At 38.0% G+C, this 22,873-nt stretch overlaps 2 long non-coding RNA genes across 23 annotated transcripts in view; both read left to right on the top strand.

Annotated features, from left to right (window-relative positions):
- Window positions 1-14,338, top strand: part of LOC102153777 — an 86,953-nt gene extending 72,615 nt beyond the window's left edge. For 8 of the 22 annotated variants that reach the window (XR_005370607.1, XR_005370605.1, XR_005370601.1 and 5 more), the window contains 2 exons: window positions 11,412-11,535; window positions 11,983-14,337. This is a non-coding gene — a long non-coding RNA (uncharacterized LOC102153777). Of the gene's footprint in view, window positions 1-11,411; window positions 11,536-11,982 lie in introns of all 22 variants that reach the window. The other 14 variants (XR_005370596.1, XR_005370594.1, XR_005370595.1 and 11 more) reach the window with 6 other exon arrangements.
- LOC119869370 lies at window positions 2,105-5,127 on the top strand. The gene is made up of 3 exons (XR_005370616.1): window positions 2,105-2,239; window positions 3,661-3,750; window positions 5,006-5,127. It is a non-coding gene; the product is annotated as an uncharacterized LOC119869370 (long non-coding RNA).
- Window positions 14,339-22,873: the final 8,535 nt, after the last annotated feature.

Raw genomic sequence — 22,873 nt, 5'->3', positions numbered from 1 at the left:
CTGCACTATTCTAAAGTTATACCTTTAGAACTAACTAACAACTTGGATAAATAAACATTTATTAAACCTTTATTATGAGCAGGTACTATGCTGTGGGCTTTTTCAATTTAGGCTATTTCAATTAATCCCCTCAAATGAGGATTGCCAGATTTGTGTAAGTAACCAGTAAAATATTAATTTCACCTAGATGAGAAATAATTTTTTAGTATAAATATGTCTCAAATATTGCATGGGACATGCTAACACTAAAAGATTGTGTATTTGAAAATCAAATGTAACTTAGTGTCCTGCATTTTGTCCAGCAACCTTATCCCAAACAATTTTGTATTTTTACTAAGTAAAGCAAAAGAATTTGGTAAAATAGGGTCTGTCTTAAGTGCCAAATAACACTGATTAGTATTGGCTGTCTGAATGTTCTGAGACTATAAAGTCTGGGTTTCGTCAGGGACAATAATTGCCATGATGCCTGCCCTGGGTAAGGCACAAAGATTTACTGATACAGATGCTGAACTTCTGCTATCTTTGCCTGAGGGGCTTAAGTAGAACCTCTATCTTGCAAAGTCCTGCTACAAATGATCTATTGATTAGGTTACTCCCTTGTGTAAAATTTTGAATTCCTTTAATGCTTCCATTGCTCTTAAGATAAAGATAAAATAGAGTTCTTAATGTAGTTTTCAAGGTACTAGCTCTTGCCAGCTGCTACAGCATTGTCTTTGCCATGTACCCCCTCACTTTCTATGTTCCAGCCTCCCTGGTTTTGGTCAAGCTCCTCAAGCAGGTTTTTACCATTGCCTAGAAATCTCTTCCTCCTTTTCTTTTTTCTTTTTAGATTTTATTTATTTATTCATGAGAGAACAGAGAGGGAGGCAGAGACACAGGCAGAGGAAGAAGCAGGCTCCTTGCAGGGAGTCCGATGTGGGACTTGATCTCAGGACTCCAGGATCACACCCTGAGCCAAAGACAGACACTCAACCACTGAACCATCCCCTCTTCTTCCTTTTCTTTACCCAAATAATTTCTGCCCATTCTTTAGATCCCAGCTTACACATCTGTCATCAGATAAACTTTCTGGCATCCCAGAGAAGGTCAGGAGCTGTAGACTCATAGAAACTATCACAGTTTGTGAGAATTATTTGTGTCAATATTTGATTAATATATATCTTTATTCCCTGACCACTACAGAATTCTTGAAGGCAGGGTCAGCATTTGTTTTATTCACCGTTTTATCCACAGAATTAGTGTCTGCCATACACTGTGTTCGCATTATATATGTGTTGAATGAATGAATTTATTGGCTTAATGAGTTGTATATTATGAATAATCTTAGTGGTCCATTTAAAAAAGAAATTAATACCATTTTTTTTCTTTCTCAGGCCATCATAACAAATTTAGGTGGAACTCTGGAATGCAATGAAAACAATAAGCATTGTTTTGCCAGTACAAAGCACAATTGCTCTTTAATTTATGTATTTGCCATCAGTATTTTTAAATGCTTCCTTAGAAAAACACTTCAGGGGGCACCTGGGTGGCTCAGTCGGTTGACTGTCTCACTCTCGGTTTCATTTCAAGTCATGATTTCAGGGTTGTGAGATCTAGCCTCGTGTCAGGCTCCATGCTCAGTGGGGTGTCTGCTTGAGATTCTCCCTCTCTGTCTCTCCCCCTGCTCCTCCCCACTGTTTGCCAGCAAGCTCTCTATCTCTCTCAAATAAATAAATGAATAAATAAAATATTTAAAAAGGAAAAAGAAAAAACCCTTTGGTGAAGAGTTTAATATAAATCAGAGATTTCTAAGGTATGTATGTTTCCTTTTTTTGTCATAATTTAACTATTAAAAATTTTGTTAAAATGCATTCTAACCACCATCCCTTGGGAAACATTTTATCTGGTTTATTCATCTGTAATGACTTTTTTTTAATATGGCAACTAGTATAGGTTGCAGTCCTCAGTTACTCCATCAAACAGTAATTTAGGTGTTTCTGTGAAGGTACTTTGTAGATATAATTAAAACTCCTGACCAACTGATGTCACATAAAATCTAAAAATATTGAAGATTTAATCCTGAATAATATGGGTAAAACTATTCAATTTTTTTTTTTTAAATCAGGGCTGAAGCTTCTCCCAAAAAGAGAAGAAATTCTGTCTGTGAACAGTCCCTTCAGCCCTTGCCAAGAGTTTCAGCCTGCCCATGTCCTTCCTATTCTATAGAGTATGGATGTGCTTAGCCAGCCTCCACATTTATGTAAGCCAATTCCTTGTAATAAACCCTTTATTTATAATATACATACACATGCACACATACATGCACTCTACTTATCTGGCTGAACCTTGGCCAATACACTATTCATTGGTCCTCACAACCAGTTGTGTTCAAGCATATTAAATAACTAAATAGATACTAAACTGAATAGGACAGAGCTAAAAACATTGCTAATTGCAGAACTTTCATAGTGCAGGTCACTCTCTACCTCTGCCCATCTCAAACCAAGTACTATTGCAACAAAATAAAGAATATATACAATTTAATATATCTTTAAACAAAACTCACACTAACTAGTTTTTTAAATATTTAGTAGTAACAATACAGGAAAAAAATGTAGTGGCTGGATCTAGAGCTCATTTCAAGAAAAGCCTTATCTTCATTGGGGAGATATTTTGATATGCCAACTTAGAGTAGATATTGAGCTCTGAATGTAGATAGAACTTTCCTGTATGTGGGAAATGGAAAAACCATTATACTGGAGGATATAATAGAAGAAGAGGAGCTATGGGGAATGCAACAGGAAGGCTAACTTTCACATCCTCTATGACCAAACTTTATTTCATCCCCTACTGCATTTCCTACTCATTAACAAAGTCACTAAACTCAGGTTCAAGTGAATTTTTTAAGAAACCAAGGAAGGAGCTGGGCTTCATATAAATTGATAAGGCAGCATGGTAGTTCAGCAGAAGGAAAAGGAAGGTGGGGTAGGGGAGAGACAGAGAGAAGGGAGAGAGAAAAAGAGGTGGTAGAGAAGAAAGGGAGAGGGAGAAGGAGAGGAAGGGAGTAGGAAGAAGACAGAGGGAAGGAGGAAGAATATGCAGGAAGAAGTAAGCCCACTCCCTTCAACCCCACCACTACCCCACTCCCCGACCCCACACAACCACTCCCAGCCACATGTGGAGGGCTACGAATGCTCCCTGGCCACAGAAGTGTGATTCTTGGGAAGTTTATCCAGATCTCCTAGGGGGAATGAGGAGAATACCGTTAAACCAAAGTTACCTAAATATGATGTCATCATTTCCTTCTATTACATACTTACGCATTTTCAGGAAGCTGAAAATTTTACCTAATTGGCCTAGTGTTAAATTGTTAATAGGTCATTGTAAATTCCCCTAAGGCAGCAGCCAAAGATCAAATTGGCTAATTAGCAATAAAATATTTCAAATATTGTTAAAATTCATAGCAGGTTGTCAGAAGGGCAAATTCTGCATTTCTCCAGCATACACATTCAGATTTCACAACTTGTGTCTTCATATGCTTAAAAAATAAATATTTACAAACCATTAAATACACTGAAAATTTCCTACTTTGGTGCAAACTCTTGGAAACTGTTGCCTGTTAAGTTTTCCTGGTTAATATTTATCAAAAGAAGCAAAAAAGAGTCTTCTTTCTTCTAACAGTTGTGGCTACATTCACTGGAATTTTCCAAATGAGTTTTCTCTTACCTGGTTCCCTTCCCAGCTTTGTATATGGTGTGGCTTGGAGACAAGGTAAAGAATAGACAAATACATTCCTATCTGTGATTCCTGGCAGCGTTTCGTTGTTGTTTTGTTTTGTTTGGGTGTCTATTCAGTCCAATTCAAGTAATATTTATGATTCAGACTCTATGCTATGTGATAGCAACACAGAGATGAATATATAGCTCCTGTGCTCTGTGAATTCGACATCTAAATAATTAAATGCCAGTCATGCAAAGCAGTATAATAGAGGCAGAGAATGGTGGAAAGAGTAGTTGCTCAATCTAGGGTGGGTTGGAGGTCAGGGAAAGTTTCATAGAGGTAGCCTCATAAGATGATAGAATTTGAACTCAATAAATTAGAAACTTAAAAGTACAGGTGCATTTCAACTAATACTAAAAGGCCAGGGATGGGAAACACAAGGAAACCTTAAACTGGAGAATATTAACAGAAAACTAACTGCTATTTAAGCTCAATAACAGTCATGAGGAATGGGAAATAGAATGAATAAACAAGAAATGGATAAAGCACCTTAGTCTTTCAGGTGGCTAATAATTTTAAAACTTCTATTATGAAAAGACATAGCACTGTACAATCAACTGTAGGTCTCAGGGACAGCTAGAGGGCTTGAAAGTCAGTGTAGGAAAAATGAGTGAGAACCTAGTATGTGTGCCTTGAGAGAACAGCAATTCTGTGCTATTCTTAGACCTAAACCAGTGTTGTCGCACCTAGCACTGCTGTTCTCTGCTGCATTCCCACACATAGAAGGTGCTCAATAAATAATAATAATAAGAGCTATTATTTACTGGATTCAGCTTTCTATGTGTCAGGACTGATTTCTCTTGATATTATAAAATCTGGCTAGGTAAAAAAAAAAAAAAAAAAAAAAAAAAGTCTTGAACTAGAAGTCTTATAGAGAATTTACATTCCTAGAACTTATATTCAACATGCAAGTACACAGTCTCTGTGGGCCGCTTCCTCCACTGTCATGGTTTTAACTATAACATAGTTGAAATAATCTTCAAATGATGATATCCCAAGCTAACAGGAATATCACTTATTAGCTCTGTTTTTCAACAATTTATGCAAGACCAAGATGATGAAAATAAAATTGATTTCATTGACAATGGCAACCCGTATTATGTGGGCTTTGAATGGAGGATTTTGTAGGTCTTGTTATAGAGCATCAAGTTTTCATTTAGTACATAGAAATCAAATCATAAACATTTTAGTATCCTATCAGTAACTGTTTCTTTCCCTTTCTCCTCATGCCACCCTCTGAAACTAGACATATACAAAAAACTAAGTGACCTAAATCATGTTAGAAACCTTGCAAATGGAAGTAAACATGACAGGACATGGACATATAAAACATTTTCTACTTTGACACTGACCTTGCAAAGAAAACAGCACATTTTGAATGATAAAAGCAGGTGAGAATATGTTTACTAAAGTAAGTCAGTTGAACATACCTCTCGCCAACACCTATCTATTTACAAACCACCATCTCTTATAATTGCTTTCCTTAGCACCCTAGAGCCCATAATCTGGAATCCAAATTTAGGAAAATAGCTCAAAGGAGGTATTTTTTTTTTTTAAATAACAACAAAAATAAATAAAACCAAAAAACCCCTAAACTTTTAACTCAAATTATGAGTTAAAAAGGGTTACTTGCTCTTCCTATGGAAGCTCCTAAGAAACAAATTTCACAAAATATAAATTAATGGAGAGGAGAAAACAAGAGAAAGAAATGGAGGGAGTGGAGGGGCTTATCCAAAGCCCCACAGCAAGAGAATGATGCGGGAAGGATTTAAACTCAGGTGTGCCTGTTGAATAAGGGTAGAGAAAAAAAAGCAAAGGATTTTATTTATTTATTTATTTATTTATTTATTTATTTATTTATTTATTTGACAGAGAGAAAGAGAGCACAAGCAGGCAGAGATGCAGGCAGAGGGAGACAGAGAAACAGGCTCTCTGCTGAGCAGAGAGCCCAATTCAGGGCTTGATCCCAGGACCCTGAGATCATGACCTGAGCCAAAGGCAGACACTTAACTGGCTGAGCCACCCACACATCCCACAAAGGACTTTTGAAAACTGAGCAACTTGACATCTCAGTTAGGTAGCAACCTCAGTTTGAATCATTTCTCTTCTCAGGCCTTTTTCTCAAAACACTTGTAAGAAACACCAAGCAAAGAGTTACTTTTGCCTCCTCCCTCCCTCCCCCCTTTCTCCCTCCTTATCTTTCTTTTCTTTCTTTCCTGTTCTTTTCTTTTCCTTTGTTTTCCAATTTCTGACATAGGTACTGTTGGGAAAGAAATAGCTTTAAAATGAAGCTATATAAAATACCAAAGGAAGTAACAAAAGAAACCTAATGACCTATAAGCCAAAAAAATAATTTCTAAAAAGCTGCTGACTTCACTAAAACTTGTTGCTTGACATCTATTCAAGTGTATTCAGCAGAACACTAGTCCTATAGATGATGTGCATGAACGCTACACACAAGGACATACACGCACGATTCTGTTGGCAAAGAAGTTTGGGAAACACTTTTGATTATAGCTCTTCCCACATTCCTATTGGTGGTTTGTTAACATTGGACCTTTTGAACTTTTTGAACTTTAACTCAGGGTTTCCCAAACTTACTTGACCATGGGCCTTTCCAGAACATATATATGGTTTTGGCTATTTTTTGTTTTCAGAAAACCTATTAAGCTATGGAAACTATGGGTTTGCAGAACACCTTAAAAAGCACTGTTACAGCTTGCATGTCATCACATATACAGTCTGATTTGATGAGCATATAAAGGTCCCTACTGACCCCTGTTATCATGCCTAAAATGACAATCGTTCTTTATTTTTTTTTTTTAATTTATTTATGATAGTCACACAGAGAGAGAGAGAGAGAGAGGCAGAGACACAGGCAGAGGGAGAAGCAGGCTCCATGCACCGGGAGCCCGACGTGGGATTCGATCCCAGGTCTCCAGGATCCCGCCCTGGGCCAAAGGCAGGCGCCAAACCGCTGCGCCACCCAGGGATCCCGACAATCGTTCTTTAGAGGCTGTTGGCCTTTAATAGACAAATGTCCAAGGAATCAGAGCCAAGAGATACCAACTGGTTAGTGCAACCAACTGATCAACAGGAATCCTAATTAGGCCTAGAGCTGCCTAAATGCTGTCTGTTTCAAATGAAGAGAAGGGGATGGCTGAGGGCAGAGGTGAACACAGACTCTGCTGCTATTAGTTCATCTGCAAACTATGGATTTTCTTACCATAAATATTGCTGTAATTTATCCTTTCCACTGCTCCCAATCTAGCTCAGATTTTTGTTACCCCACACCTCTCTTCCAGGCTCTTTACATTATCCATCATGTACATACCCACCAAATAGACTCCCCTAAATACCGCCCTTATCCTCTCTTGAAGAATCTTGAATGATTCCTTTGCCTGTCAAGTCACTATCTATACTCCGGCCTTCAACATCCTTCAAAGCAAAACTATCCATTAGTTTTCATTGGTCCCTGTTCCTTTCACTGCAGTTTCTTCAGTCTGCTCTGTGAGTTCTAGGCTCTTGCTACCTTCTTTTTTCTCTTTATTTTCTTCTTTCTTTCTTTTACCTACTATCCACATTGCATTCACTTTCAAGTTCTACTTCCCCCAGAAGGCTTTTAGTAACTTCACCCAAAACTGATATGTTTCCTGTACCCAGAATTGAGGGTGTTATTAAACGTATTTAGCACTAGCTTGTATAATTTTATTTTGTTCTCCATTATAATTGTGTGTGCTTGGTTCCCTCTTACCACCATTTGCTTCTAAATACAAGTCTCTTAAGAGAGTAAACCTTGTCATAATCTTAATTTGTATTCCCTACCACATTTATCATGAATAAAGAACACAGGAAACACTTCCTCAATTATTGACTGGAATGGAAACAAAATGATAATCACAAATGAATACCATGCAGGTATTAAAGACTGCCAGATAGGAAATTTTCTTGATAATACTTTATTTGCATTAATTTTAATATATTCTGTACCATAAGTAGCAAAATTACATGCCATTATATGATTTTACAATTCAGACCTTTCAGACTAACTTCTCCCAAATGAACTCAAATATCTCTTTTCACTAAGAAGGTAAGAAAAAAAAAAAAAAAGAATGAAGTATGGCTCATAGGTTTCATCCCTCCAAATTCCAGGGATGTGTGGCAGACAGACTAGGATGGCCCCCAATCATCCATGACTCTTGATATTCATATCCCTGTGTAATCCTTTTCCCTTGAGTACAGGTGGGACCTGTGACTTTTTAAAAAATAAACTATAGCACAGCAATGGGATGCCACTTTCATGATTCTGTTATGAAGATGGTAACTTTTGTCCTGTTAGTTGACTTTTTTTTTTTTTTTTCCTTCTCAGCTTGCATGCTTTGATGAAGCAAGTAGCCATTTGGGTGACACTCACATTGAAAATAACAGTAAGCTAGGAACTGAAGGGTTATTTCCAATAACCCTTCAGAAACAGAATTCTGCCAACAATGTGAGTCTTTAAATGAGACCCAGCTCTGACCAACACCTTGATGGCTGCCCATGAAAGACCCTGATTCACCTGAGCTGTGACCAGGTCCCTGACACACGGAAACTCTGAAATGACAAATTTGTGTTGTTTTTAGTCACTAAGTTTGTTATAACTTGTTATGCAGCAATGGATGAACATGATCAAATTTTAAATTATATCTGTGTGACTCTTTAAGATGTATCTGTCAAAAGACTTTAAAGATATATCTGTAAAAAAAACCAGCTTTGTGATTCAAATATTGAGTATGGAATCCTACACATCATGGAAGCTTATGCTGGGCAGATTAAAAATGTCTTCCATATCTAGTCATAAATTTAACCAAGGAGGGTGCCTGGGTAGCTTAGTCAGTTGAGTGTATGATTCTTGATTTTAGCTCAGGTCATGATCTCAGAGCTGTGAGACTGAGCCCTGTGTCAGGCTCTGCACTGGGTGTGGAGCCTGCTTTAGATTCTCTCTCCCTGTTCTTCCCTTCTTCCCCCCTCTAAAATAAATACATAAATAAAAATAAATAAAATAAAATAAATTTAACCAAGGAATCAAAAGATTTATATACTAAAAACTTCAAGACATTAAGGAAAGAAACTGAAGAAAAGACAAATAAATGGAAAGATATTCCATGCTCATAGATTGAAATAATTAATATCATTAAAATGGCCATACTGCCCAATGCAATCTACAGACGTAATGCAAATCCTATCAAAATTCCAATAGCATCCTTCACAGAAATAGAATAAATAATACTGAAATGTATATAGAAATTCAAGATCCCAAATAGCTGAAGCAATCTTGAGAAGAAAGAACAAAGTTGGAGGCATCCCCTTCCCTGATTTCAACCTCTACTACAAAGCAATAGTAGTTAAAACAGTATGGTATTGGCTTCAAAACAGACACACAGATCAATGGGACAGAATTAAGGTTCCAGAAATAAACCCACACATATTGGTCAATTAATTTATGACAAAGGAATGAAGAATATATAATAGGAAAAGAACAGTATCTTCAATCAATGGTGATGGGAAAAATTGTACAGCCACATGTAAGACAATGAAACTAGACCATTATCTTACACCATACACAAAAATTAATTCAAATGGATTTAAGACTTGAACTTAAGACCTGGAACCATAAAACCTCTAGAAGAACATATGGGTGGTAAGCTCCTTGACATACATCTTGGTGATGATTTTTTAAATCTGACACCAAAAGTAAAAGCAATGAAAGCAAAAATAAATAAGTAGGATAGCATCAAACTAAAAGATTCTGCAGAGCAAAGGAAAACATTAAATAAAAAGACAATCTACAGGGACGCCTGGGTGGCTCAGTGGTTGAGCCTCTGCCTTTGGCTCAGAGTGTGATCCTGGAGTCCTGGGATTGAGTCCTACATCAGGCTCCCTGCATGGAGCCTGCTTCTCTCTCTGCCTGTGTCTCTACCTCTCTCTTTCTCTTGGTATCTCTCATGAATAAATAAATAAAATTTTTTAAAAAAAGACAATCTACTGAACGGGAAAAATATTTACAAATCACACATCTGGTAAGAGATTAATATCTAAAACACATAGAAAACTCAAGAGGAAAAAAAACAAAAACAAAAACAAAACAAAAACCCACAAGCAATCTAATTTAAAAAATGGCCAGAAAATCAGAACAGAATTTTTTCCAAAAAAGACATACAGATGGACAAGAGGTACATAAAAAGGTCTTCAACATCATTAATTATCAGGGAAATGCAAATAAAAACCACAATGAGATATCACTTCATATCTGTTAGAACGGCTAGCATCAAAAAGACAAGAAATAAAAAATGTTGGCAAGGATATGGAGAAAAAAGAACACTGATGCACTACTGGTAGGACAGTATGGAGATCCCTCACAAAATTAATAATGGAACTATACAATCCAGCAACTTTACTTCTGGGTGTTTATGTGAAGAAAATGAAAATACTACTCAAAAATATATATGTACCTCCATGTTCATTGCAGCTTTATCTATAACAGCCAAGGTATGGAAACAATCTAAGTGTCCATTAATGGATGAATGGATAAAGAAATTATGATACACACATAAACAGAGGATATTCAGTCCTAAAAAAGAATGAAATCTTGCTACAACATGGAGGGACCTTGAGGGCATTATGCTATGTGAAATAAGTCAGGGAAATACTGTATGATCTCTCTCTTATATTTGGAATATTAAAAACAATGACAACAACAACAAAGATCATAGATACAAAGAAAGGATTGGTGGTTGTCAGAAGTGGGGGATGGAGAAATGGGTGAAGGGGTAAAAAGTAATAATAATCATTAATGTCTTATGTAATACTGGGTAGAAGCTTGAAAGTATAGACACCATCATTAAGAAATCACATTGTTTAAAACCTTGGCCACAGTGTTCAGAAAGTAAGGTCTAAAATAGGCTAGGGACTTGGTCACTTTAAGAGTGTGTTAGATGATTCTGTCAAAGTCCACACGTTTTTGTTTTTGTTTTTGTTTTTAAGTTCACACGTTTTTAAAGGGGCTAAAGCTACATATAACACAAAGGCAAGCATTTAATGACTAAGTTAAAGAACTGTATTTCATGTACATTAATTAGTAAACATCTACTAGCTGGATATTTGATGGGCAAGACAACAGCAGGGATAGAGAAGCTACTGAGTAGAAAATTGCTAATTAGAAAAAAAAAAACAATGTGACTTTTTTACAGATTCACATTTTGTATCACTACAAAATTGGCTCTTTGGGTTGGTTTAGTTTGTTACCATTTGGCAGTTGGAAGAACCCACAGAATCTTTGAATCTTTTTTTTAGAAATTTTCAATTCATTTGGTAAAACAGTGGTTCCTAGACTTCTGGATTTCAAGAACCAGAAAAAAAATTTTTTTTTTTTTTAATTTAGTTGGCTGAGTAGATGGACTAAGTATACTGTCCCAGAGTGTAAACTTCATTTTGCCAAGTTAGAACATTTAAAAAAATAAATCACCATGGGTTGCCATCATCATTTCATAAAGGACAATTCAACTATAAGTGGTCACTTTGTAATCTCAAAATAAAGAACAGAACTTTAGTTTTAATAAATCTACCTTTAAGAAAAATTTACTCTATTGATCACATTTCTCTTTTCCTTGTAGATTATCACAGTATTTGGGAACCCTCGGCTAAAGAGATGTCTTTACAAAGCGAGAGCTAAGAGACTTTTAACTAAGACTGCCTTGAATACCTCCAAGGAGGTTCAACTCATTTAGGAAATTCAAGGTGATTTTTTTTTTTAATAAGTTTCTGATATATAAGTGACAATACCTGAAGATAAGCAAGATGTTTACCAAAGTACGTATGCTTCTTTAAGTCTTATTTTGAAGTACATTCAGACCTTTTAAAATGCAATGATTAGGGGGCGCCTGGGTGGCTCAGAGGTTGAGTATCTGTCTTTGGCTCAGGGCACGATTCCCAGGTCCTGGCGGGTCTGGGATTGAGTCCCATATCGGGCTCCCCACAGGGATCCTGCTTCTCCCTCTGCCTATCTCTGCCTCTCTCTGTGTGTCTCTCATGAATAAATAAATACAATCTTTAAAAAAAAAATAAAATGCAGTGATTATCAGACTCAAATATTTTAATAAAATTTCTCCCCATTCCCCCAATGACAGAGGGGATAGAAATGTTGGTTGTATAGAAATTTTCACTGACTTTGTTATCTTCCTCAAGGAAGACAGGTTCTGTGACCCAGAAGCGCCAACCCAGCCACCACTGTGCCCAGGTAGCAGCCCTTTTGAATCAAGGTATGGAAGCTCAAAGGAAATAACTTCTGGAGGCCTCCACATCCAAGTGTAAAATGTTGAGTGAGGGCAAACAACACATCCACATTTGACACCCCTCCCCAAGGCACAAATTTAGGCCCTCAGAGAACCTACAAGTCCCCAAAGGACAAGAGACTCTGGGGTGAACTCTGATGGCAGAAGTTCCTTATGGCTGGATGGGTATCTCAGCACATGATCCCCAGATATGTCAGTGAATGTGCAGACTGCTCAGCCACCAATGTTGACGGGACTTCGAATTATATCACAGAACTTAATTGGAAAAAGCTCAACCATCCCATGGATTTAGCTCCTTCCTGTTTCTTTGGAGGTGACCTCTCACAGTGCCTACCTGCTCTCTCAGAAACCTTCGGGAACTGAAATGAAAGGAAGCACGCAGACATCTGTTGTGGAAAAGAGCAGTACCTGAGACGAATGTCAGGGCCAGAATTAAGCTGATTGGCACACATTAAAATGCAACATAATGGTGTATTTGTCGAGGTGGCCCTCTCCTGCAGTTGGCACACGAGGAATAATGATGGCTTACTGACAGAAGCAGGGACTCAGCCGCTTGATAACATTGTCAAGCTGATGGTTTGAAGTGGCCCCAACATCGCCTGCATTTGGCTGGAAACAGCAGCCATTCACTGTCTCAGGCAGGGTGCTGAAAAACAGACCCACAGCCCTAAACAACGCTGTCCATTTTGAAAGGCTTGAGTAAAAGCAGTCTCTGCCATAATTTCCATTGTCATTCTTCCCCCACTGTTTATATAATATGGTCAGGAGTGGGACTGTAAACTAATATTACATTCAGGAGCCTCAAACAACAAACACCAGCGCTGGGTTTTCCGGGGAGAGGATTACCAAGCTTCCTACAGTGGCAGGCTCGCCATGGCACACACAGCCACCTGCCTTATTAAAGCCGTCCTTTCCTGGGAAAAGAACATTGCCACAGAAATAATGCATTAATTTGGCATTTCCTTCGGTCTCACTCAGCACGCAGTGTGCTTCTCTAAGCATGAAAACAGCACATCTTCACAGAAACATTTCTAAAATGATGTGCCTACTCATAGAAAAGATCAATTTGAATAGATTGAGTCCCCAAGAGGGCAATTCAATACAAAAAGTTCTCAAGTAAAGTTAAGACAGATTGTCCAACCAGTTTTCGAGCCCAGCACAGACCTTTACCCTTGCCCGTATTTTAGCTTATAGACCCCCTCTTTCTCTTTCCCTCTCTTGCAATGTATATATACACACACAGACACACTTATTTTAGCTCTCTGTATACTGAGAACAAAGCTCTTGCTATGTCAGCATAAAAGCTGTTGCTGTTGAAGTGAGAAAAAAAAAAGTGTGCTCTAATATAGGGAATGGAAACATAAAGTTATTGAATGTGACTTTTGCCTGAGAGGCTGTATTTGGGTTGTTGAAAGTTAGAAAAAGAGAGATGAAATAGGATTATAAGGGGAGGGTGTAGGGATTGGGAGAGAAAGGGAGTGACAAAGATTGGCTGATTAAAATGCTAGCTAGTGGGTACTGTGTTGAAAACTCAGATTTGAGAGGTGAAAGGCCAGACCCGGTGCAGAACAGCCAAAATGGAATTAGAGCTTTAACGTACAATTAGCAGACTGAGGGCCAGAAGCTACACGTTGCAACAAGGAAGTGACAATTATAAACAGCTCAGGAAAGGATGGAAATCCAGAAGTGATAATGTGCTGCTGAGAAGGGAGAATGGAACTCCCTGGATCAAGTACAAGAGGACAAACACACAACCCACCAAAACTAGGGCACATTAAGTGAAAAATCTGATAGCTGTGTGTGGCTTTTTTTCCCCCCTTCTTCTTTTGTTTTCATTCTTAGGGCAAGTATTGTTGCCACTGAATTTACCAGGTTGGTTTTTGCCTGGCAGCCGCCTCAGATACGTAACCGGTAAGAAAGCAGAGAGCCAAAATTCCTCTAAGACATAATTCGTGTATTCTCTGCATGTGTGTAAATTATGATACCACAGACACTGCACTTACTATTGCCGTCCTCCATCTTCTGAGACAGGCCTGAGAACAGTTTATCCCATGTAACTTTGATGCTTTCAACAACTGGACCCATGGCTGGGTAACTCAATAAGTAAGAGTCCCATATTAACAAGCAAAGAATAGGAAACAGTTGTTTCCAAACATGGCTGCCTAGTAGAACCACCTGGACAGGTTGTTAAAATTCCCTACTCCAGTGTTGTAGATCTTGATCTTGGTAATCATTCTACAATGTATATGTATATCAAGTCATCTTGGTGTATGCTTTAAATATATTCGATTATATTTGCCAATTGTTCCTCATTAAATTAAAAAAAAGATTTAAAAAATCAGCAACAACAACACACACAGACACAAACACACAAAATTTCCCATTCCAAGACTGTATGCCAGACCAATTAAATGAGAATTTCTGGGGTGAGATATAAGCATTCTTTTTAAGTATGAGAAGTACCAGAACTGAGAAAAATCTCTGCAGCCCAGTGGACTTTGATGAGTTCCACACCCCTAAGACATAAATGGCACTCCAACCCTATCCTGTCCAATCTCTCAAATATTGGCCAATAGATCTTGAAAGCTCAAGTGTTAATGTGGACAGCTCAGCCTCAATCCATTCCCCCCTCTGGCAGAGCCACTCCTAAATACCGAGAGAGTTAAGGCTTGATGACAGAGAAGGCCAATGGCGGTGGCTCCAAGATGTTAAGAAGCAGATTCAGCTTGCAGAAGAAATTTCATCCCTGCAACAGACATGAGCTCTAGGCCCTCCCACTTCACCCCCTATACATATCCCCTCAATACTATGACAAGTATCATTTTAGGGCCCAAAACCATCTTAGGGCTCAATTTTATGGGTTGACAAACCGAAATGGGACCATTACCAATGGTTTTATGCCCTCTGGGATTTTGCTGTAGGTTTAACATTGCCAGTTAGTGAAAGTAACCTAACATTCAAGGTTTGCTCTGACCCCACCGGCTTGTTCTTTATTCTTAGGGACCAAAATCAGAATGTTTTAGTTTTAGACTCATTATCCTTTACAGCTCAGCACTCAAGGACTCTATTAACTCTGAGCAGAAAGCAATTTCCAAAATTCCCTTCTTGTTTTTTTTTTTTTTTTTGTAAATATCAATTGAAGCCATAAAGGCTGACTGAGCTCTTTGTTAATCCAATCACACAAACGATACTAGGTATATAATACCTTCTATATTGTTACATATTTGCCACATCATGCACTATAAAATCCTTTTCTACAGTAAATTTTTATGCCTCCATTCTTTATCAGGTGATTTTGTTAGTCCTGACTTTAAATCTGATTTCTGACTCAAAACTCCACAACCTTAAAAAGCTCCTTAACATAATTCCCTCTACACCATTCTCCTTGTTTCTTAATTCTTGTAATTCTCCTAAATTATTTCTGCATTTGTGCTTGTTACACTAGTTAAAAACAAAACAAAACAAAAAAACAAGAACAACTTGCAATGGTTCCCCAGGGCCTACTGAACGAAGTTCAAGCGCCACAGGCGGTCTTTAAAAATATTCCATAATCTGACTCCAACCTTGATTCCTAGTCTTTCAGTTAACTGATCTCTCACTCCCCCTGGAATATGCCATGCATTGTCTCACCAATGTTTTTGAGTGTGTGCAGTTCCTTTTACAGTAAGACTCGTCCCCCATCTTCTCTATACTAAACCGACTGGGTAAAAGGGTTCTCTTTCTTGATCCTATGTCATGAATTCTTAACCTGGAGTCTATCTAGTCCTTGGGGTCTTTACATGGGTTTATGGGATGTGCATACTGCTTGAAGTTATTATACAAAATTTACTATATTAAATAATATACAAAATTATTATTCAAAATTGTGTGCACACAGAGTAGGCTATAAATTTGGTGGCTTCAAATGAGCTATGCCTCCCAACATTCATGCCCTTGTGTAGTTTCCTCTCATGAATCTGGGCAAGCTCTGTGATCTGTTTTAACAAACAGAATTTAGAGAAAGTAACAGTGTCAGTTCTGAGACCAAGTTTTAAGATTTTAGGTTTTTAGGGAAGTCAGCTCTCACGTAAAAATTCCAGCTACCAAAAAAAAAAAAAAAAAAAAAAAAAATTCCAGCTACCCTGAGACCACCAGACGATTGAAGTCCAAGCAGGTAAATGGAGAGGCCTATGAGGAAGAGCCCTGAAGGCCCTGGCCAAAAGCCAGTAGCCGGCACCAACTGCCAGCAGCGTGAGTGAGGCTATTTTGGAATTTCCAGCTGCCTCAGTGTCTCAGATAACACCAGGTAAAACAAAAGAATCACCTGTCAATGCATACACTCCTGAGGAGTTAAAAAAAAAAAACACTATTGTTGTTTTGGGAGGATAGTTTGTTTCTCATTAATAGATAACAAAGCACAGGGTATGTGGGTGCTCCTGACTATAAACTTTTCTGAAAAAAAAAAAAAAAGATCCAGATTCTCAAAGGAATTAGTGATACAAGACAAGTTAAGTATCTTTAATGCATATATTTAGCCATTCTGTGGTCAGTTTCCTCCCTTAGAGACTGAGGATGGCTATTTGGAGGATTGTATAGCTACCGTGCATGTAAAGCACTTCGCAAACGTTAGCCACTACTACTAGTAGTAGTAGTAGCAGCAGGAGTAGTAATAGTAGCAATGTAGCTTTATAAAACAATGATAAGTTTTCTTTTTCTTTTGGAGACTCAAGTCCCATTCTTTGGGACAGCTTGTGAATTTTACAATGTTCCATTATTATACATACCTGAAGACTGTTCCTTTAAAATGAAAATATACATCTCAATGCTTACATATTCATACTGTAGTTTCGACAGACACCACCTTCCAAAGCTAATGGAATCTGTTGTCAGAAAGTTATGTCCTAACCTACACGTTTATTATTATGCTTTCCATATACATCAAAAAAAGCTACATTCTCATATTGATTTCTTTACTCAGTCAGTGATGTTTCCCTTTCCTTTGGGGATAAAGTAATCATGCACACACACACACACACACACACATCCTTTTAGATCTTATGTAAGAGAATTTAAATAGTGGAAAAGTCAATAAATATAAAATCTCACCAACCTAGTTGTGATAGTTAATGTTATATCTCATCTTGGCTAGGCCATAGAGTCCAGCTATTTGGGAGAACATTATTCTAGACCTTTCTGTGAAGGGGTTTATAGATGAGATTTACATTTAAATTGATGGACTTTGAGTAAAGTAGATTGCCTTCCTTAATATGGATGAGCCTCATCCACTCAGCTGAAGGCCCGAGGGCATTCTGCCAACAGACAACCTTCAGGCTTCACCTGCAACGTCCACTCCTGAGTATAAAGCCTGCCAGCCCATTCTGCAGAGTTTGGACTTGCCAGTCTTCATTGTCACCTGAGCCAATTCCTTAAACTAAATCTCTACGTATATACACACATCCTATTGGTTTGGTTTCTCTGGAAAAATCTATTATTTCTGATGTTCTCCTGATGGGCCACTTGAGGGCCTAAGATGATTGAAGCTTATTTAATTGAGACCTAATAGGTAACAACGTATAGCATAACCTCAGCCCCAAATTCTTTTTTTATTATGAATCTATAGAAATATTCCCAAGGAAAGCACTAGATTACAAAAGGTGTTAGATCAAGCCTGATGTCCTTTGAATTTGTGATGTTCAATCCTCTGTGGTGGACCCACTCTGCCTGTCAGATCACAGGATGCTTCCCCTATAGAATGACAGTCTCAGGTTCTTGTGATATCTACATTTTGCCCAAGGCTTTTTATAAGCATAGCAAAATCTGCTGTCTCCGAGATAATATTCTTCCCACATCACCCATATCTGAGGGCTTTTGGGTTCCATGCTAGCTAGCATTTTTCCCGTATTTCAGGCAACACTACTCTCTGTATTATTTGTCAGAAAGACTTTGTCATACATATTCAGGAAACATTTGCTTGGGAGACAAACGCAGTGAACACTATGCTGTAGGTAGAAGGGACTCCTATCCATTCTTTCTGTTCCATTTCAGATAATGACTTTCTGTCTATCCTTTAAATGAATATTTCTCGATCACTGAAATGTTAAAGAAAAAATTACTAGAAACCAAACATATTATTAATCTAATTCTAATTTCCCATCTTGCCTTGGTTTAATGACAGACTTCTTTTTTACTGAATTCGCTCATTATTTTTCACTTTCTTCTGTCCTTCCCTGTCTATCCCCTGTTATTGTTCTATGTGGGTCCCTGTTTCTAAGCTTGCTCTTACTTTCTCCTTCCTTCTCTCAGACCTCTTTTCTGCTGAACTACAAATAGCGTTCCACTGGCTTTTAATTCAGCTTTTGCCCACTGAAGCTCTTTTCCCTTTGCTGTGAACCTTTCCAAATTCATATTCTACCCAAATAATTTTATTCCCCATCCCTACTGCAATGCAATGGTTTCTTATTATCTCCTCTTTTCATAGTTCTAAGTAGTTGAGAAAATTAGGAAAATAAAATGATAATTTCTGGCCGTTCATTACCATTCCTCATAATTATTAACCATAGGAGATGTGAATACTGGGTAATATGGTACATTTCTACTTGTAGGATCTTCAAGTCTTTTTTTTTTTTTAAGACTTTTTTATTTATTTATTTATGAGAGACAGAGAGAGAGAGAGAGAGAGGCAGAGACACAGGCAGAGGGAGAAGCAGGCTTCATGCAGAGAGCCTGATGTAATCCTGGGACTTCAGGATCACGCTCTGGGCCCAAGGCAGGTGCTAAACTGCCAAGCTATCCAGGGCTCCCAGGATCTTCAAGTCTTACTCTAATTTCTCTACCTTCAGTTTGTTCATCTGTAAAGGGAGTTTTATAACAATAATAACACGTGCCTCAGAGGACTGGTGCTAGGATTACATAAGATTAGCTATTAAAGCATGTTATAAACTATGAGTGATCCTACGAAGGTTAGTACTCAGTCATCCAGGTGTATACTCACCCGAGATTTCCTGTGGATTAAAAATTAAATTAAAAACTCTTCCATAACAAGTAAATAAAGAAACTAAACAGCACACAATTAACAAACTTAGTCTCAATTGTGCTACATTCTTTCTGTCACCTAGAAACTAATTAGTACGACATAATCACATACTTCCTGCCCAGTAAACATACAAGTCCCAGAGGAACAAATGATTTGTATCATGAATCACTGGCCACTGCTTACTGGTAATTATCATATAAATGAGGTGCTTCATATTGACCTCTGATTCCCTAGTCCTTTTCTGAGACAGCAAAGATATACCAGTTATGCAAAAACTTGATAAATTTTAAATTACTTTTCTAGCCTTGCCTTCTGGATATTCTTTGTTTTGAAAAAAAAAAAAAAAAAAGATCACCACCCCAACAAAAAAACTATCTAAATACTAAAATATTAGTTTATGTTTAGAAATGCCTTTCACGATTAAAAAAGAAAATTCAAGAAAATTTCCAAAACTCTAAGAATAATCATTCCTACTAGCCATATGGAAGTGACTGTACTCACGCCTTTCTTAAGGAATCAACCAGTCTATTAAAGGATGACACCCAGCCCTGTCCCTGACTAACTATATGAATTTAGTCAGCAACTTTCCTTATCTTACCCACAGTTTCTTCCTTTGTATAATTAAACAGTTAGATTAGGTAATTTTAGGGTTCCTTTCTGCCCTAACATTCCTTCATTCTGAGTCTTAAAAAAAAGGAATATACATGCCATACACTTTAAATTATTACTTAATATGGTGGTTCTCAACATTAGCTGCACACTAGAGTCAGCCTAGGAGCTTCAAAAAATACTGATGCTGAGGCTCCACCCCCAGGGCATGGGAATTAATTGGTCTGGATGTAGCCTGGACACCAAGGATTATAAAAGTGATAATGTGCCCCTAAGATCAAGAAGCATTCATTAATTAATACATATGTTTTAAATGTGGGAAGAAGTTCCTCTTCTTTTCCTTCTTCATTTGAAGAAGTTAAATTACCTCTCTGAGGCTACCTAGCCAACTGAAATATGGAGAATCCAACCAACCCTGCATGACTGTGGGAACCCCAAGCAAGATAGCAGCAGTGGTGGCACTGGCAGGGCACTGGCTCAAGGGAGGGACACAAGAAAAGAGTCATTTCTTTCTTTCTCCCCACTGCCTGATCCCCCAACACCTGCAAATGCCAAACTTTCATCCACTACTAGTCAAATATTGGAATATCACTGGAAGAACTAAATGAATTTCCTAAAGTAGAATTTTCAAAACTATTCCATCAACTCCGTGAAAACACAATGAAGGCAGGGACTCTATCACCATTATTTCCGAAATACTCAGAACAAATATTGATTCAATGAAAAGATGAATTGGTAACTGTTTCCATGGGCCTTTGATCTCTGTCCCTCCTGTTCATCCCTAATATGCATACACATATACACTTTGCCATCTTTCTAGGACTCTGCTTTTCACTGATGTAAAGGATCTAAGTCTTGAGGGCCACACCTTTTTTTTCCCCTTCATTATAATATCACTACTACTTATCACTGGAGATATTATCCCATAGATAGGGTCATACAGATACTGTCCTATAGGAATTCTCAATAAAATACTGGTTGGAACATATGAATAAATGGACTCATTTTTCCTCATTCATGGTTTTAGAATATGATGAGAGAAATGTCAAGAAATGATGGAATTATAGGAAACATATATAAGAGTTGACTTTGTGCGTATGTAAAGCCACCTGGGTTTGGTTTTTGTAGCCCCTAGTGAGAGCCTCCGGCCAACTCCAGGAGGGCTCCCAAATCAATGAAAAGATGAAGGCAAAAATTTTTTTATCACATGGAGCCTCCACCAGTGGGATCGCAGCTTATAGTGTTTGCCAGCCCAGTCCTTGATTTCAGAGATCATTATGTGACAGGCAGGCAGGGCCAGAAATAGAAGAGAACAATATTCTATCAGCCAATGTTCTAGTCAATCAGAATAATTCATGTGTTTTCTCTTTCAAGAGGAGAATATGGAATGGAGTATGGTTGAAGCCTGGACTTATCAGTGAACAGGGAAAAAAATAAAAAAGACAAATTGCTCATGTACCAGTCTTTCCATCCATCAGCTCCAATATAATAACAGTCTCTACTTCATCATTTTGTTCACACAGTCAAATATTCACTGAGGATTCTGACCAGGCATCTTCAACTACCTGCCTGATTACTGAACAAGTCAGGCTGTCTTCGGCATTTTGTGCCTAGTGCTCACTGATGACTTGAGGAATAAGGAGGTTATAAAATACTTAACGGTGGGTAATATCTTTGAACTATCTTGCATGCCACTCTTACGTGCCCTTACAATCAATTCAGCACAAAATAGTGTTTATCCTGACTAATCATATCTGAAAATTACAGAGTGAATAATCACTCACGATTATGAAACATCAAGGGGGTTCATCTTAATGTAGCTTTGTGTGGGTCGTCTTCTAAACCTCCCATGTTCACAAGTCTTCAATGAACTAGAAGAAAATAATCAGAATAAACCAGATGGCTTTACAGAAGCAAAGCTTTTTTTTTTTTTTTTTTAAAGTAGGCTCCATGCACAGCAGGAGGCCCAATATGGAGCTTGAACTCACAACCCCAAGATGGAGACCTGGGCTGATATTAAAAGTTAGATGCTTAACTGACTGAGACACCCAGTTGCCCCTAAGCTCTTTTTAAAGATTGGGTAAATAGGTCAATGTTCTTTAGAAAGAAACCAAACTATTAGTCCTGGGCACTTCTGGAGAAGGAGTGAGGTGGAAGAAAGGCAAAGCTCTTTCCCAGAAAAATAGGGGTGACTCATTCACCTTGAGGAGGGCCGTGTGCCCATTAAGCCCGCCAGGGAAACATTTAGCAGGCTTGAGCAACAATTTTCTAAATGAGTAGTAATTTCCTTAATGAATCTTCCCCCTTAAACCTTTGTGAAGATAATTATGTATATAATTTCAGAGGCAAAAAACAGACCCTTAAGTGCCGGAAATGACTTGCCCACAGTCACACTATGAACTTCAGAGCTTCGCATCTGCTTCTTATGCCATGAGACCACACTCCTGACTCTGAGATGAACAACTTGGGGCCTAAAGCCTAAATAAATCATCAGAGCAACTGCCACATGCTTGCTTCTAGAATCATCCAAGTCATTAATAGGAACCTGGCTGATACAGTCACATTTTTCTCTCTGCCCTTTACATACCACTGTTGGTTATTCAGAAGTGTTGAATAGTCAAGAGAAATTTCACTTTTTAACTTCTCAAAATGAAAGACTAAATTAATCACATTCTCCTCAGAAAGGAATTTGCTGAATATGTAGATTTCAAATGAAAGACAGAAAGGCTTCATTTTCCTTGTCCCTCACATATTTTTAAATAGCATACTGGTTAAAAAGCAGTACAAACCATTTCCTTGGCAGGATTGTTTGTTTCTCTATGGAACAGGGTCTGATTTTTTCCTACTCCTTCATCTTTTCACATCACTTCTCAAGATCCATTGGAGGTGTACGGCAATGCTGATAATAGGGGTTAAGAGAGTCTTAATAAGCGTGGAAAATGGAATTGCACAGAAGGAAGTGGACAGGTGTTAGAATTACAAATCTGGGTTCAAATCTCAGCTCTGCTACCAGCCTTGACTAGGTTCTTTCACAATATATTTCTTCATCTCTTCACAAAATGGGAAGAAGGACACCCACATGGCTGGCATGCACATCAGAAATAATAAGGACTGCACGCAGTGCCCAGATCATCAATGCTTCTCTAAGTCACGAGCCCTATCT

The sequence above is a fragment of the Canis lupus genome, chromosome 15 (assembly GCF_011100685.1).
Source record: "Canis lupus familiaris isolate Mischka breed German Shepherd chromosome 15, alternate assembly UU_Cfam_GSD_1.0, whole genome shotgun sequence".
In the NCBI taxonomy this organism is placed as follows: domain Eukaryota; kingdom Metazoa; phylum Chordata; class Mammalia; order Carnivora; family Canidae; genus Canis; species Canis lupus.
This window is presented reverse-complemented; position numbering and strand designations above follow the sequence as displayed.